General features: G+C 38.8%; 1 protein-coding gene across 1 annotated transcript in view; it reads right to left on the bottom strand.

The window, feature by feature from the left end:
• DLGAP1 (DLG associated protein 1) overlaps positions 1 to 15,928 on the bottom strand; it is an 888,408-nt gene that overhangs the window by 755,079 nt on the left and 117,401 nt on the right. Inside the window, exon 2 of the mRNA XM_042963009.1 lies at positions 12,463 to 12,609. The gene's annotated coding sequence lies outside the window, so the exon portion shown is untranslated. The remainder of the gene's footprint in view (positions 1 to 12,462; positions 12,610 to 15,928) is intronic.

The following is a 15,928-nucleotide window of genomic DNA, read 5'->3' as shown; positions in this document are numbered from 1 at the left end:
CTTAAACGTTTATGTTTAGGTCTCAAAGTATCTTATAGTCATCATTAATATCAAAACTATTTTACAGAGCTTCTGATCAAGATAGTATTGAATTTTTCATCAAGGTATGTTTCAGAGTCTTTTTTGTGTTTTAACAAAATTCCTAACATCTGATTGCTTCACTAATAGTTACTGCTGTTATAAAAATTTAAAGTTATGAATGCATCATCTGTGGAACAGCAAAGAACACTGATAACCTATAATGCTTTTCTGAGTTTTTTTTTTTAAACACGGTGCTGTATCGTCTTATTTTCTTCTGTATGATCAAATTTAAACATTCAGTGAGTATCTAACTTTGCTATAAGTGCTAAGAATGCAAAGACTAAAAAGACCAAGGAGTGCACGGTCCAGTTTGGAAACCAAAACAAATAAACCTAGCACGTGAAATGTGTTAATAAATCACATGGAAGGTCCCAGGAGGAGAAACTGATTTTACCTCTTATAGGTAGCTATCATAGATTGTTATGGAAAGATGGACATATTTCCACAAAGTCTGAAGATTTTGATAGAAATCAACCGGAACACAAGGAAGGGAAAGAGATTTTGTGAAGGCTCGATTAAATCAAAGGTGCAGCATTTCAAGGGACAGAATAAAAGGAGAACGAAGAGGAGAAGAGAGGAGATGGGCCATTTGTGTCCTTACATCCCTATCTGATTTCCATACTTCAGACAGTAGCCGCTGAAAGTTCCCAAGTAGGATAATCACATTTGAACTTCAGAAACAGAACTGCGCAGCAGCTGGACGAACTCTCAGCACCTCCCACTCAATCCACCTCCATCTTTGCCTTCTTCCCCTTCAATTCTGAGGCACATGCGTCCACCCCTTCTGTGGTCTCAGCCTGGGAATCCCCAGAGGGAACGTGACCCGTCTCTGGTCTCTTCTCCCTTCTACTTTCAGCCTTGTCTTTGCCATGAACATTTCTGGGTAAGAATTCCTTTATCAAGTATTAGTTCAATTCCAGAAGGAACACTTTCCAAAAAAAATAATGGCAACACGGTAAAAAGCCCTAGGGGCACTCCCCCCTAAACACAGCATGCTTTGAAAGGTGGCAGTTATGGGAAAGAGCGAGATAGAGTATTATTGCTCCTATTTCCATTGTTTGTCCCTCCCATGATTTTAGAGCTGCTTGTGGCATTTTAGCTGGTGGGCTAGGGGAAGTGACCCCAACAACTCAAAATGTGGAAGAGAATGCCTCTTTGATGAGCTCTGTTTTTCTTTCTAGATGCATTCAAAATGAACAGCTATACGGGACACACTTTTTCAAGGTTTGTTTGAATTAAATATATTTATTCTTTTATTATAGCTCAATAAATGCAATAGCCTGTCATAGTCTGGAGAAGCTTACAATCCTCTTGTTCTCTTGAACACACCCCCACAGTACATTCTGACTCTCTTCTTAGCCAAAGTAGTAGCTAAAGAGAGTAGGAGGCAAATACATGAAGCCAGCAGGAGATCTATCAAATGTGGGACTTCATCATCAATGGGTCTAAGTCTCCTCCATTTTCTCTCCTGTAAACACAACCAACAGCTATGATTTTAATTCGTTCTTGCCCTCATTTATAATGAATTAAAGTTGCCCTTTCCAAGCTCTAAAAAAAATCTGTGGTAGAAACCCTAATTAAATTTTACACACACACATGCACACACGCACACAAACAATACCACTGCAAAAAAACAACCTCATAAGAATGAAATAGAAGACTGATGATGGAAATAACCAATGATTCTCAAGATGTTTAAAAAAAGTAATTACCAGAACCATTCCTCTCCTTGTATCTATTACACATTATGAAATTTAATGAAGCTCTTCTGGAGCCTAAAATAAACTTTTTAACACTTTTAATTCTAGGACTTTAGGATGGAAAAGTGGATATTTTTGAACAAACAGCACTAGATACAATTTTAAAAATGGTTATTAACTTTGTCATCATTCATAAAAGAAAAGTATTTTAAAAACCTGTATCAATACTGTTTTCTTATCTCAGTTTGAGGATTATGCAGTTGAATACAGAAATCATTTTTTAAAATTTTTTAATGTTTATTCATTTTTCAGAGAGAGAGAAACAGAGCATGAGTGGGGGTGGGGCAGAAAAGAGAGAGACACAGAATCCAAAGCAGGCTCCGGACTCTGAGCTGTCAGCACAGAGCCCGACGACACGGGGCTTTAACTCATGAGCCATGAGATTATGACCTAAGCCGAAGCTGGAGGCTTAACCAACTGAGCCCCCAGGCATCCCCAGAAATCATTTTCAATGTAGAAAATCAATTCTTCATATTGTCAGCGTTTGTATTCACTGTAAGCTTATAAATCTATGAGTATTAACATAAGTTAGTGGAAATAATTTACACAGGCTCAATCTGTGTTAGCCATAAGAAATATTACATATTTATAAGTATTATGATGTAGCATCAGGATTTTGCCGGTGACTAAGCTTAGTGTTCATGGTTGAAAGCACTCAATCATTGAAAGTGGGAAGCAACTGTGGCACAATACCCAGCAGCTCCAAGTCTGGGGATGGAAGCAATTGGTCCTGTCCTTTTAATTATGGTGGAAAAACAAGACTCCTCCTGGAGTTGGAGATGAACTCCTTGAGAGTTTATCACTAGCAACTTCCAACTTCAAGTAGCCTCCAGCCCCCAGATCACACTCACTTTAAAATCAGACTCTAAGAGAGGATACTAATGATTTCCAAAGCTGATAATATCCATCTGGACACCGAACACAGCTTTTGAGCATTCCAAGAAGAGCTAGAGTGGAACAATAGGTCATCTGAGGAAAATACTAAACTGATTCAGTTCAATAATTGAAAATAATAATGAGAATTCAAAACCTGTTACAAGAACATTCTGTATTTTACCGGTTAGGACATCCCTCGATTCTAGGTATTACGTAGCAAAGAGAGGAGGTAGCTGGGAATGAAATAGACACTCTGAAACATTTTTTCATGAATATTTTATGCAGGAAACCCACTGTTTTCCAACAATTGTATTTGTCCAATGTTTTTCCCTCTTCAAAGTTATAAGCAATCAAGAGCTTTTAAATTCTGGAATTTTTGATTCAATCTGGAAATCCAGTAATACATGTCGCTCAGGATTGTAAATATAATGAACCATGCTTCTGGTCTCTGTAGAAAATCAAGTATTTCTATCTGTGCTTCAATGAAATATAATAAAATAAATGTACAATAAAATCATGTACAGCTTAGTATTTGGGAAAACAGATGCTTTTGTATCGACACCACTTGATCAGTATATAGAATATCCTTTGCACCTCAGAAAGTTCCCTTGTGCCCGTGGTACCTGATACTCCCACCCCACTCTCCATCACCGTAGATCATGGTTCCGCTTTCTGTCCCTGCAGTTTGCCTGTCCCAGAGTTTTCTATCAGCAGAATCGTACAGTATGAGATGCTTTGTGCTTGGCTTCTTTCGTTTTGTAAAACGAAGTTGAGCTGTACGAAGATCTGTGAATTAATAATCTGTTCCTTTACAGAAGCTGAGAGCATCTCATTCTATCCCTCTTCTACAGTTTGTTTACTGGTGGTATTTCCAGTTTTTGTTATCAAGCTTCCAAGAACACCTGAAACCAAGACTTTGTGTCCACTTGTGTTTTTATTTCTTTTGAGAGATACCTAGTCCTGAGACACAAGGAAAGTGCTTGCTTTACTTGATAAATTGTTGCACAAAGCAGTCATACATTTGCACTTGGAAGGTATGAGATTTACATCGCTCTGCCCCCTTCCCAGCATGTGTTATTGTCAGGCTTTCCTTTTACTCATCCCGCTGGGTGTGATTTCATCTGAAGTTTCCATTCACATGTATCTAAAGATGTGGAGCATCTCTTCATGAGTTCATTTGCCATTTCTTACATATTCTAGAGTGAAATGTCTACTCAAATAACTAGGTTAAGTTGTCGAGTTCATATGTATACTAAGCACAACATTGTATCTCTTTTACATAGGTTTTCCCAGTCTGTGTTGTGTCTTTTAATTTCCTAAGCAATGTATTATGAAGAACAATAGATCTTAATTTTTACAAGTCTAATTTATCATTTGTTTTCCTTCTTATAAGTGCTTTTTGCCTCAGTTAAAGTCCCAAAAATAATCTTTTACTTTCTTTTACATGTTATGGATTGTATGTCTATCATCCAGATTGAATTGATTTTCTTTATAGGTGATGCAATGATTGGGGTTTACTTTTTTCCATATGGATATCCAATTCTTCCAGCGTCATTTGTGGAAAACAGTAGCAAATCTGTATGAAATTACTTTGGCTCATCCATCAGAAGTCAATTCACCATATTCGCAGACTTTTTTTTTTTTCATTGGCCTATATAAATATACTTGAACTCCACACTATCTTGATCAGTGTAGTATGTAATTTTCAAATGTAGTATATGGTAACAGTTGAAATAAAATACTGTAAGCTTTTGAACTTTTTTTATTAAAGTGCTATTTTCTGGGGCACCTGGGTGGCTCAGTTGGTTGGGCTTCTGACTTCAGCTCAGATCATTATCTCATAGCTTGTGGGTCTGAGCCCCGCATCGGGCTCTGTGCTGACAGCTCAGAGTCTGGGGCCTGCTTCAGAGTCTGGGTCTCCCTCTCTTTCTACCCCTGCCCCCCTCCTTGCACTTTGTCTCTCAAAAATAATTTTTTTAAACTTTTTAATGGTTATCTATTTTCTTCGGGGGTGCCAGGGTGGCTCGCTCAGTCGTATTCAGATTTATTTCTTCATGGCTTTTTTATTTAAAAACATTTTTTTAATGTTTATTTTTGAGACAGAGAAACACAATGTGAACAGGGAAGGGGCAGAGAGGGAGACAGACTACAAAATTGACTCCAGGCTCTGAGCTGTCAGCACAGAGCCTGACGTGGGGCTTGAACTCACGACCCGGGAGATCATGACCTGAGCTGAAGTTGGACATTTAACCCCCTGAACTGCCGAGGCACCCCACCTCCTGGTTTTCTTTGGGGAAAAAAAAAAATCAAAGGACCAATAAAGACTTGGAGTAGCACTAGGATATAGTACTACTGCAAATTTCCATTAGTTAGAGAAAGTGAAAACTCAAAGGAACATGTTTTAGAAAGCATTCTTAAGCTCCTGACTCAGAGGCAGGTGTGAAAGTGAGAAATGGTGTTTTAGTGATTGTAATCGCTTTAATTTCAGGCCTCTTGCCCAGCCTGCCCCAAGAAGACAGGGAAACCGCTGCACTCTTTTGCATTTTATATGCCTACAGAGTTGATCCTTTGTAAGATGCAATTTGATGTTCGCCTGTAGGACTTGAAGCTGTGAAGACACTTCCCCGAAGGCAGATTAGGGGCTTTCTGCCAACACTTTTGCGAACCGAGGTCAAGAAGCTTCCAACCATCATCACAGCAGAAGGACGCGTTGGCTACATAAATAGGGAGATGCTTCAGCAGCAACATCAGGAAATTCAGAAATCAAAGGAAATCCACGCATTTCAAGTTGCTCCATCAAGAACGTGAGTTATCCCGTTTCTTTCCATCAACTTGTATGAAAATGGCATTCATCTGCTAACACTAAAAATGTCAATTGATACTTCAATTGTTACAGATGAAGACATGAAATTCACTTATGTATTCAGTTAGAAACGGTGTTTTTCATGAATGGGTGGCATTGATTTAGGGACTCAAAGGATAGGAGTTTTTTGTTTGCTGTTTAATCTGAGGATGTGGTCAATTATCAAAATAACCACAAATTCTTTCCTTCTCTGTATTCATAGTGAGGTCACAGATCCTCCCCTCCAAACGTCTGTTGCTTTGGCCAGTGCAACAACGGCAGAAGTGTTATGAGCAGAGTCTTGAACAGTGACTGTGCACTGGACCTTTTCCTCTCGATCCTTTCAATACCCAGTGTCCCTGAAAAGAGGCTGAGGCCATCCAGCTAGAGTTGAGAAGTACATGGTCCCAATTACCAGCCAACTGCCAGATCTGTTAGTGATGCAGTCTAAGGACTAGCAGTTCCCAGCTGACTCTCTAGCTGATCTCAAATCCATGACTAACCTAAGATCAGCAGAACCTCACCCAGAGCAGCAGAAACCGGAGTTAAATAAATGGTTGTCGTATTCAGCCATTAAATTTGGGGTGGTTTATTAACCATCAACGGTTGAGTGATACACGATGTGAGCGTGATATGGCTTTAGGTAGGTGGAAAGAACTTTGTAGATGAGAATACTAATTTCAGCACAGCTGGAAGGACAAAAGGAGAACGGGACTAAGAGCAGGTTCTTACATTTCAGTCAATTTGACGGAATGTATGAAATGTCATAGCTCTAATTCGATTACTGGGTTTACGTTCAACCCAGACCATTTGAGATGACAGACCAAGAAAGAGATGCAGAATATGTCCTGTCCCTTATACTGGCCCATTATGCCTCTAGGTTCAAGACCAGTTCCAAACAAGAGTTGAACTGGGTTGAGATATTGGAATGAGACCCAAGAAATATGTTTTTGGAAATTCAAGCATTTGTTTTCATTAAGATAATCTTTACGGCCATGTAAATCCGTTTTCATTTTACTAAGCTTAAAAAAGCATTAAGAAGTTTATTTAAAAAAAAACTTGCCACTAAACTTTTCTTACTTTTTTTTTTTTTTATCTCACAGTGCACAAAATATCATTTTTCTCCATTGGAAAAAATAAACCCTTAATTTTGCTTTTAGATACAGAGTCAGATTGTAAAAAATTGATAGTTGTAACTAGTTACTAATAGTGATGGGTCTAATCAAAATGGCCATAAAGTATCTTGTTAACAGTCCTATATAGGAGCTAAAGTTTCCATTCATTTGCTTTTTCTTTCTACTGAATTTCTAAGAGTATAATTAACCAGAGTATCATTTTACTCTTACCCCCCTTTCAGATCACGGTCAAAGAACCCTTCACAGAAGCCTATTTACAACTTCAGTCTCTTTCAGTTTTACTATGGGTTTCATAGCAAGTTGTGCTCACCTTCTTTATGGGACTTCCCTCAGTGAATATTTGCACTTGCATTGAATGATGTCTGTCTTCCTCATGGATTTGTAAACTCCTTGAGAGGCAAAGACCAAACATCTTTAGACTTTGCAATTTATTCTCGGCATGGAGCTCAGCGTCTGGCATCTAGCATTCACTCAACCAATATTTGTTGAGAGGGTGAAGTAATAAAGAGCGATCTCTTTAGCATGCGTGCTGTCTCAGTTTAAATGCTAACAATGCCAAGTGCTGAGGTAAATTTATTCCAGTGAGATGCAACAGCGGGGGCACCAAACAGGAAAAAAACAAAAAACAAAACTTGTAAGAATCAAGAAATGGAAAGGCCAGGTGGAACCAAAGCTGGGTGGTCCACAGGGAGAGACGGGTTTAGAGAGGGGGTTAGGACACCAATCATATGGGGACTTCTAGGTCCGGGTCAGAGTTCAGAGTTTACTCTGAGTGCGACGGGAGAGGCTGCAGGGATTCAACAGGGTAATGATGGAACGTATGCTAAGATCGTCCTCGGCTGCTGTGCCAGCCGTGGGGTGAAGGGAGGCAGGGGTGGGAGCTAGGAGAGAAGTCAGGCACTCTAAAGTAGTGAAGATTTTGACCTCTTGAGGTTCATGCTACAGATATGGAAAAAAGTGGATAAATTTGTGACATTTTCTTGAGGATCACTAGGCTATGTTTGACCGATGAGAAGAGGAATCGAGCTATTTCCCTGGTTTCTGTCCTGAGCAACTGAGTGGGTAGTGTTCCATTCACTGACACGCAGAGTCTATGGATGGGATAGAAGGGGCATGAGTGGAGGCATGGAGAAAATAGCATCATGTGGAAGCATTTAAGTGAAACTTTAAAAGTAAGCAAGATGGAAATTGGACATACTGTGCAGGCACTAATACAAAGAAAGCCGGAATAGCTTCAGTAAGGACAAGATTTTAGAACAAGAGATATAACAAGGGTAAACAGAGACATTTCGGTGGTAAGTCAATTCATCAAGACGGCCTGACTGTCCTTAATGGATCTGCACCTATTAACAAAGCCTCTTATCACAGGGGGTGGTATGTGTTAGAACCCAAAGAGAAATGGACAAGCCCACAGCTCTAGTCGACAAACACAGTTTTTACAGGCAAACAGATGCTTCTTATAAATTATCTTTCCTAATCACACATGCTAATGAATTCACTCCAGTTTCTAATTTGTATTATGGAATATACATAATTCGAACTGACTTCTTTAGAACTGCTAAAATTATAGAATCTTAATTCTTCCCTGCTTAAAATTTCTCTGATACCAGTGCCAGGGATCTCCAAATCTTCATGACTCAATAATCCAACATGGGTATTATTTAACAAAAATAAAATACTGAATGTCAGCATTTACTCTTTACTGTGAATGCACATGTTCTGTCCATGAAAAACACAAGTTACTTCAGGCTTCTAAGTGTGATGTCAAGCCCACTAAAAATCCTTAACTTTGGAGTTTTTTTTATTAAAAGATTGGAAAGACTTTCACATTTAAAATTCTCGCATTGAAAGTTTCCATGTTAACACCTGTGGTAATAGCATCATTCACATGTACCATTTTTATAGAGCCTTAAAATTCTAGAACACTTCCAGAAACATTATCTCACTCAATTCTCACAACTCAGTAAAGTTGTTTCAGGAAACTAAGTGTATTTCAAGAGGCCAAAAAAGTAAGGGGCCTTAAGTCACAGCTACCTGGTCTTCCGACTTCATGTCCGCTCTTTCCTTCCCACAGACTTAGCTTTTAGGGCAAATGTAACAAAATACAAGGTATTTGTGCACCCACACTATTCTTCTTGGCCTGATAACCCTCCATATTTTTTTTAATTTTTTTTTTAATTTTTTTTTTTTAACGTTTTATTTATTTTTGAGACAGAGAGAGACAGAGCATGAACGGGGGAGCGGCAGACAGAGAGGGAGACACAGAATCGGAAGCAGGCTCCAGGCTCTGGGCCATCAGCCCAGAGCCCGACGCGGGGCTCCAACTCACGAACCGCGAGATCGTGACCTGAGCTGAAGTCAGACGCTTAACCGACTGAGCCACCCAGGTGCCCCAACCCTCCATACTTTTTAATTGTACTGTCAGATTTTCAATACACCCAAGTAGATCTTAGTAAATTTTCCAAGTAACAGACAAAACATTTTGCTATTCCTAGACAAAATTGACTTTTACAAAAAATAAAACGTAAAAGGACAATTCACTAGACCTCAATCTTCTTGAAATCCTATTATAGAAGTGAACCTAAATAAGGTTATGTGTGCAACGACTCTTCTGGAAAAATGTCTAGAGTATTTAAAACAGTCGACGTTTCAGTGTTATTTAACAGCTAAGGTGTACCTAAATGTTTCATGAATATCATCTAGTTAATTCCAGACCTGTATGGAATTCTATGCTCTTTCCAGTCAATTCATACCAAGAATTATGAATTACTGTTATCCATATACTTTCAGGATAAGGGGATACTAATAACATAAGGAAAATGTGAATAAGGAGGAGAAGTATCCGTTTTCTTATAAAGTAGAAATAAGATTGAATAAGAATATACGCTAAGTACAAATGACATACGTTTTGAAAAAACAAAAAAGATTTAAGTACTAAAAGCTTTTTGTCCCTGCGATTGTCCCAACAACTGAAATTCAACAAGACAATTGTGTTAACCTTGGATTCTGCCGTAAACAATACCAAATATGATTAGGTATTGACTTAATAAAAGGTCATAGCAATTAAAGTTGGCTTGAAGTCTCTATTAACCACCAGTATCAACCAAATGTTTAGTTTCCTTCAGAACACTGGAGAATAGAACTTTTCTTCTTAGGAACTGTCCTGGAATATCCTAGACGTATGTAATGTGACACCTGAAGTTTTCCCTTAAACTTTCACCATCCTTCAAGTCTACCCCTATTTCTACTCCTACCCAAGAATCAAAGCAGATACTGTAGGAGAAATAGGACAGACCACCTAGAAACTTTTCCAAAGCGGTACTGATGTTCATAACACTGCCTAGTTCCGTCAGACCAAAAACAGATTTTGGGTCCTAACTCTGAAGGCAACTTTTTTTTTCTCGAAGAGCCTTTGACAGGAGAGTAAACATGACAAAATAAAAGGTAGTTTTGAAATTAACTGATATAGGTTAGTCTCTGTGGCCACTCTACCCACACTCTATGCCTCTGTGCATTTCTTGGGGGTGTGACCTTGAGCAAGTCGCTGAATTCCTCGATCGTCACTGTACCGGGAAATGAAACGGCAATACGTACTGCATATAAAGTCAGAACTTCAGCTGGAGTAGGCAGTGCAAAGTGAAGGTGTCCTGGTTACTTAGTAGTTTATCATTTCACAGATTCAATAGCCTAGGTCATCAGGTGCAAGAGTAGCATGTTATGGATGAAATGGCCCAAATCTGCTATTAAGAATCATTAAAATGTGAAGCGATTTAAAAGAGAAGTCGTACAGTTCCCCCTGGAAAGAATCAAATTTGGGTGTTTTAAAAGCAGTTGTCCTTGGAGGTAATTTGGTCACATCGCAAAATGAGATTTGCATTCACACTGGAGTTATTATATTCTATGGGCATAAAGTGATGAACATAATGAATCATGTTCAAAATTTAAAGCATGACCTGAGATCTTGCATATATTACTGTTTTGTTAAAAATTCTGTAGAAAATTCTGCTTCAAGTTCCGTCAACTAAAGACAACATCGGTGATCATACCAGAGGTGGGTAAGAATGTATTTAGGAAGAATAATTACAACAATAGCAGCCAACAGCAGTATCAGTAATAGCTCACATGCGTGGCATGTTTCTGTGTCATACACTAGGTCTCATTTAATATTCCCAGAACATATTATGGGTAGATATTCTGTCGTTCTCATTTCAAACATGAAACTATTCGGAAGTAAGGTAACTGACCCAATATCGAGACCCACTACAAAGCGGCAGATTTGAAATCATCAAGCTTAAATTATCAGTGACCTTCAGAAATTTAAGACATGCCAGATTTTTAAAAACTTCTACTCTTGAAAAATATAATAATGTCCTCCTATGGTTGACTAGGGAAGATGAAAGAATATTTGTGATAGGAGAATTTACAAATGAGAAATTTAAGCCCTCCAAGAAAACAGTATTAAGATCAGGGATAAGTAAACCTACAAAAGCCCTGACAAATGTTTGCACAACCATGTAGTATAGTCATTTATTGAACGCTCAATGTGTACGTCCAGTACTAAGCGCTCTTCATAAATTAGCACTTATAATTTTCACAACTACTCCAGAAGAAGTCATGGCCAAAAGGTGGCATAGTCAGGGTTCGAACCACAGATGCTCATTTGGTTCCAAAGCCCATGTGCTCAGCCACCGTGCTATGATCAAGGGCCTTTACATACCTTCAATCTTGCCAGTTTCCATTTATCAGGTTTTGTTCACTAGGAAACTTTCGGGACATCCCTTCCCCACATTGTACATAAGACACTTGAAAAGTTGTTACACATTGCAGGTGAATATGCATCCCAAGAGGTCTGGTCCCGAATCTCCTACCTGAATATTCAGTGTCTTTCCTTTTACATCTAGGAGTACTGACTTACCTGGAATCTCAGGTATTTGAGATGCAGAATAACCTGTATGCTTGAGAAGCAAAACCTTTGGACAACTTGTAATTCTCAACATCTACCCACCCCAGACCAATTCATGTTATGGCCAAAGCACCACTTTCATCACGTAGCTTGTGTCCTCATGGTACCTACTAGAGTGTCCTTCTAAGAGATGGCCTGTCACCTTTGGTCATTTAATTCATCACCCTCCAGGACTGCCTGCAGTAACCACTCTGATTCAACTTTACCGTCTTTTTTCAAATCCAGGTCTGTTTTGCTGATTAAGCCCAACTGGAGTGACTGGCAATTTAGTGTATTGAAACAGAAGGTTTTGATGTTGAGCAAAAGATATATGGAAGTGAACTCACATGGATTTGTAGTACAGGTAAAGGAAGCTCACAGTTAGGGAAGGATTTGCATAAAGATAATCATAATAGGTACATTTTCATCATAACCCATTTCAAGGAGATAGCCTCTCCAATTTGCAGTCATTTTACAGCAGTAAAAATAATGTAGATTACAGCAATTACAGGTTTCATAAAACTGTATTGCTGTTATATTTTACAAGAATGCTTGCGTTGAAACTCCCCTTGTACTAAATGCTAAGTCCCTATACTTTACGTAAGTAATAAAAATAACTTTAAGTACATCAGCATATGCTTAGCTAGTAATAAACATTTCAATCCATATACCCATGTTTTTTTGCGGTCGCCTATTTTTTCCCATCCAACATGTGTCTGGTTATTTAACGTAACGCTCGCATTTCTAACAAGGCAGAAAGATTTCAGAGCAGCTCATGAGGTCAGATACTACCTGCAAAGAGCAAACATATTTTGAAACTCTTACCTGATCTCAGTGAGATGAGCGTGATCTGTTCCACAACCCCATTGACGTGAGTTAACTGGATGTGTGCTGGTCCCTTCCAGAAAGTGTACCGGGAAGAGGGATGAGCAGTGACCACTGAAGGTGCTCCAAAGCACCATTCACAAAGTCCTGAAACACAGGTGGCGACAGAAAACGAACACATATCTGTTAAAGCTGTGTCGTTACTTTTTCAATATTACATATACTTGTCAAACCACATGAATACTAGCCTCATCCTATCTTTTCAGAGTAATTCATTGGCAGGCTAACCTACTCATCAAGAATGTCGGCTCTGGGTCCAACGCCCAGACTTCATGTCACATTTCAGCCACCCACCTCCCTCTTGGACAAGCTGTGGACACCTTCTGCAGATGACCACGAAAGGAACAAATTAATAAAGGTGCTTTCAACAGTGGCTTACTAACGAGTAGTTATTTCATCCCTTCCCTCATTTTTCTCCTTTTCTCAGCGAAAGAAAAGGGAACACTCGTTTATTGAGCATGTAATATAAAGCAGTGGGTGGTACTTTTTAGAAATTCTTATTTCATCTTCAGCTGACTTATTACTTCTCTTTTGCAAATAAGGAACCCAAGATTCAGGCAACTGGTAATTTATCCAAATTACACAACAAGACAGCAGTACAACTGGGACTAAAGCCATGTCTGTCTGATTTTCCAAAGCCTTTGCTGCTTCTGAACTCCCATGTTGGAAGAGTGATTTGGAATATTTTGATGCTATCCATAGCAAAGAGCAAATATATCAAATTTATTTATTTAAAAAAAAATTTTTTTTTAACGTTTACTTATTTTTGAGACAGAGAGACAGAGCATGAACGGGGGAGGGGCAGAGAGAGAGGGAGACATAGAATCAGAAGCAGGCTCCAGGCTCCGAGCCATCAGCCCAGAGCCCGACGCGGGGCTCGAACTCACGGACCGTGAGATCGTGACCTGAGCTGAAGTCGGACACTTAACCGACTGAGCCACCCAGGCGCCCCCAAATATATCAAATTTAGCTGTTACTATTGGTTTCATGAAAAATACTAATTTTCATAAACTTGCCTTAAGTTTATATTAAGTTTTACGAGACAGAGTGTAACTGAAATTAGCCAATGAAACTCAGCATGTGAAACACATTAGAACATTCAAAGAAATTTTTCTACTTAATTATCATGAAGGAGTGATTTATGCTAACATTTACCACCACGGAAAGATAATGGACAAAAGACAACTTTTTCAAATTGCTCATCAAATTTACAGAACAATTAAGGCTATATACTAAGTCCATTTGATAATTTTTTTTCATTATAATAGTAGTATCTTTATTAGAAATCTGAACACAATAGAAAATAAAAACATTTAACCTATTTCCACCACCTCATTATAGCCATTGCTAACAACATGGTATATTATTTTCCAGACTATTTTTCTAAGGTGAGCTTTTTTCCTACACATATAACAATACTGTATTGTTTACTTACTTAATATGAACAAGGAGGTCAAGGTTTTAATAGTTCATAAATATTTTATTAAATAATGTATTATACACTTTACATAAAGTTTCACTTTTTTTATATCATGGAACACAGATGCGTAATCCCTTATGACAATACCAGACTCCAACAATTCTCTTAAGGATTTTCTAAATTCTTATTTGGTAGGAAAATCACATCTGACCTGAACTGACATGAAGCCACTATTTACAATGCTCAATATGAATATTCTTATAATTTACAAAGAAAGTATTAATGGGTTTAACTATGGGGCCTTCCCCAGAACACCCTGGGGGGGGCATTATATCATATTGCCTCTATATATTTCATATTAGTTTTCTAAAATCTAACAAAGTCTGATTTCTGAAAACTTTAGAATTTTTGATAAGCAGTTGCAGACCTAAAACAGTAACAAGGTCTTACGTGGGGCTTAGCATTTGCCAGGCACATTGTTTTAATTGCTTTACGTATAAATATCCTCCTAATACCCTGACAAGGTAGGTACTGTAATTAATCTCATCTTACAGATGGGCACACTGAGGCACAAGGAGCCTCAGTAACTTGCTTGATTTTACATCAATAGGAATGACAGAACCACAGCCTTAATCCATATAGTCTAACTCCAGCAAGCAAATTCTAAATCAACGTTCCTAACCATTGGCTTCGCTTGCAGAGGTCGAATCACCAGATCGACCAGCAGGTGCAAGATTTCAATGTATATTCACAGGCCGTCTTCTTAGAACGTGGTATTTGTGCTAGTCATGACACAGAACGACAAGCAGTTTGATTTCATTGCTGTCACTGGATGTAACTTTTACATTTTTGGTATTTGTCAGGCAAAGGAAATGAACTTCCTGGTTGGCTTTGATTTTAGCTTGCTTTTTTGTGATGGTAAAGATGAAAATGTTTGCCCATATTTGTTATCCCGTTTGGTTTTCCTCCTTTCAATTATGATTGCACACCCGTTGCCTAGAGTTACAACTGTCTACTGGTATATTCCAGTTCCTTGGGCGCACCTGATGGCCTCCTCCAAGATTGTCACTATGTTGTCTGCTGACGCTATTTCACACCTGCGGGAGAGACTTTGTAGCTCCGAGGCACGTGCATCTGGAAAAACCCAATCAACCCAGAGGGGCCTGACTTCCCACCCTACCTGCTCCCCACCCCTCTCTTTCATCCCTCCTTTCTTCCCCAATCTCCACCATTCACATGACAACTGCTGGGATGAATGACTTGGAATCCCTTGCAATGTTCTCCCAGGAGGACTCTTCTTTGGCTGCAGCTTCTCCTGAGTCAGAAACATCCCACATCTGTAACACTGCTTGGTGCCTTTCAACAACTCCAGTCTGAAGTTCACGCCTTCCAGCTCTATACTGTTTTGCCTATTTTTATCACCTACCACCATCATCGGCATTCTTCATTGTTTGCTTAGGGAATAAATTTGGATTGTTCCATGAAGAACTCATCCAATATTCCCATCTTCTGGTGTTAGCTCATCACCTCTGCCAACCTTTGGCTTTAGAGAGAATGAGAAGGCAAAGCAATGTCTCCTGTAAATCCTTTTCAAAAACCTATCAAATTTCTAGCAACATAAGCTGGAGAGGAGACTAATGCAACTATTTTTCAGCCAGTCCTACATGCATGTGTGTGTGTGTGTGTGTGTGTGTGTGTGTGCACGCGTGCCTATGCACGAGCGAGACATTTATTATTCTAGCGGTATGTAAAACTACGGTTTGTTTTATATCATCATTAATATTTGGGATTTTCAGTCTTTTTCATTTAGTTACCTTAGTGGGCATATCGTGGCATTACATTGTGGTTTCAATTTGCCTTTCCCCCATGAAAAGTGAAGGTTTTAAAAATGTTTGACTCTGTGGATATTACCTACTGTGAAGTTTCAGTTCAAAGTTTCAATTCAATACGTTGTCCACTTTGTTATTTTAGCTGTGGGCTTTCTTT

This window comes from Panthera tigris, chromosome D3 (assembly GCF_018350195.1).
Source record: "Panthera tigris isolate Pti1 chromosome D3, P.tigris_Pti1_mat1.1, whole genome shotgun sequence".
Lineage (NCBI taxonomy): Eukaryota > Metazoa > Chordata > Mammalia > Carnivora > Felidae > Panthera > Panthera tigris.
This window is presented reverse-complemented; position numbering and strand designations above follow the sequence as displayed.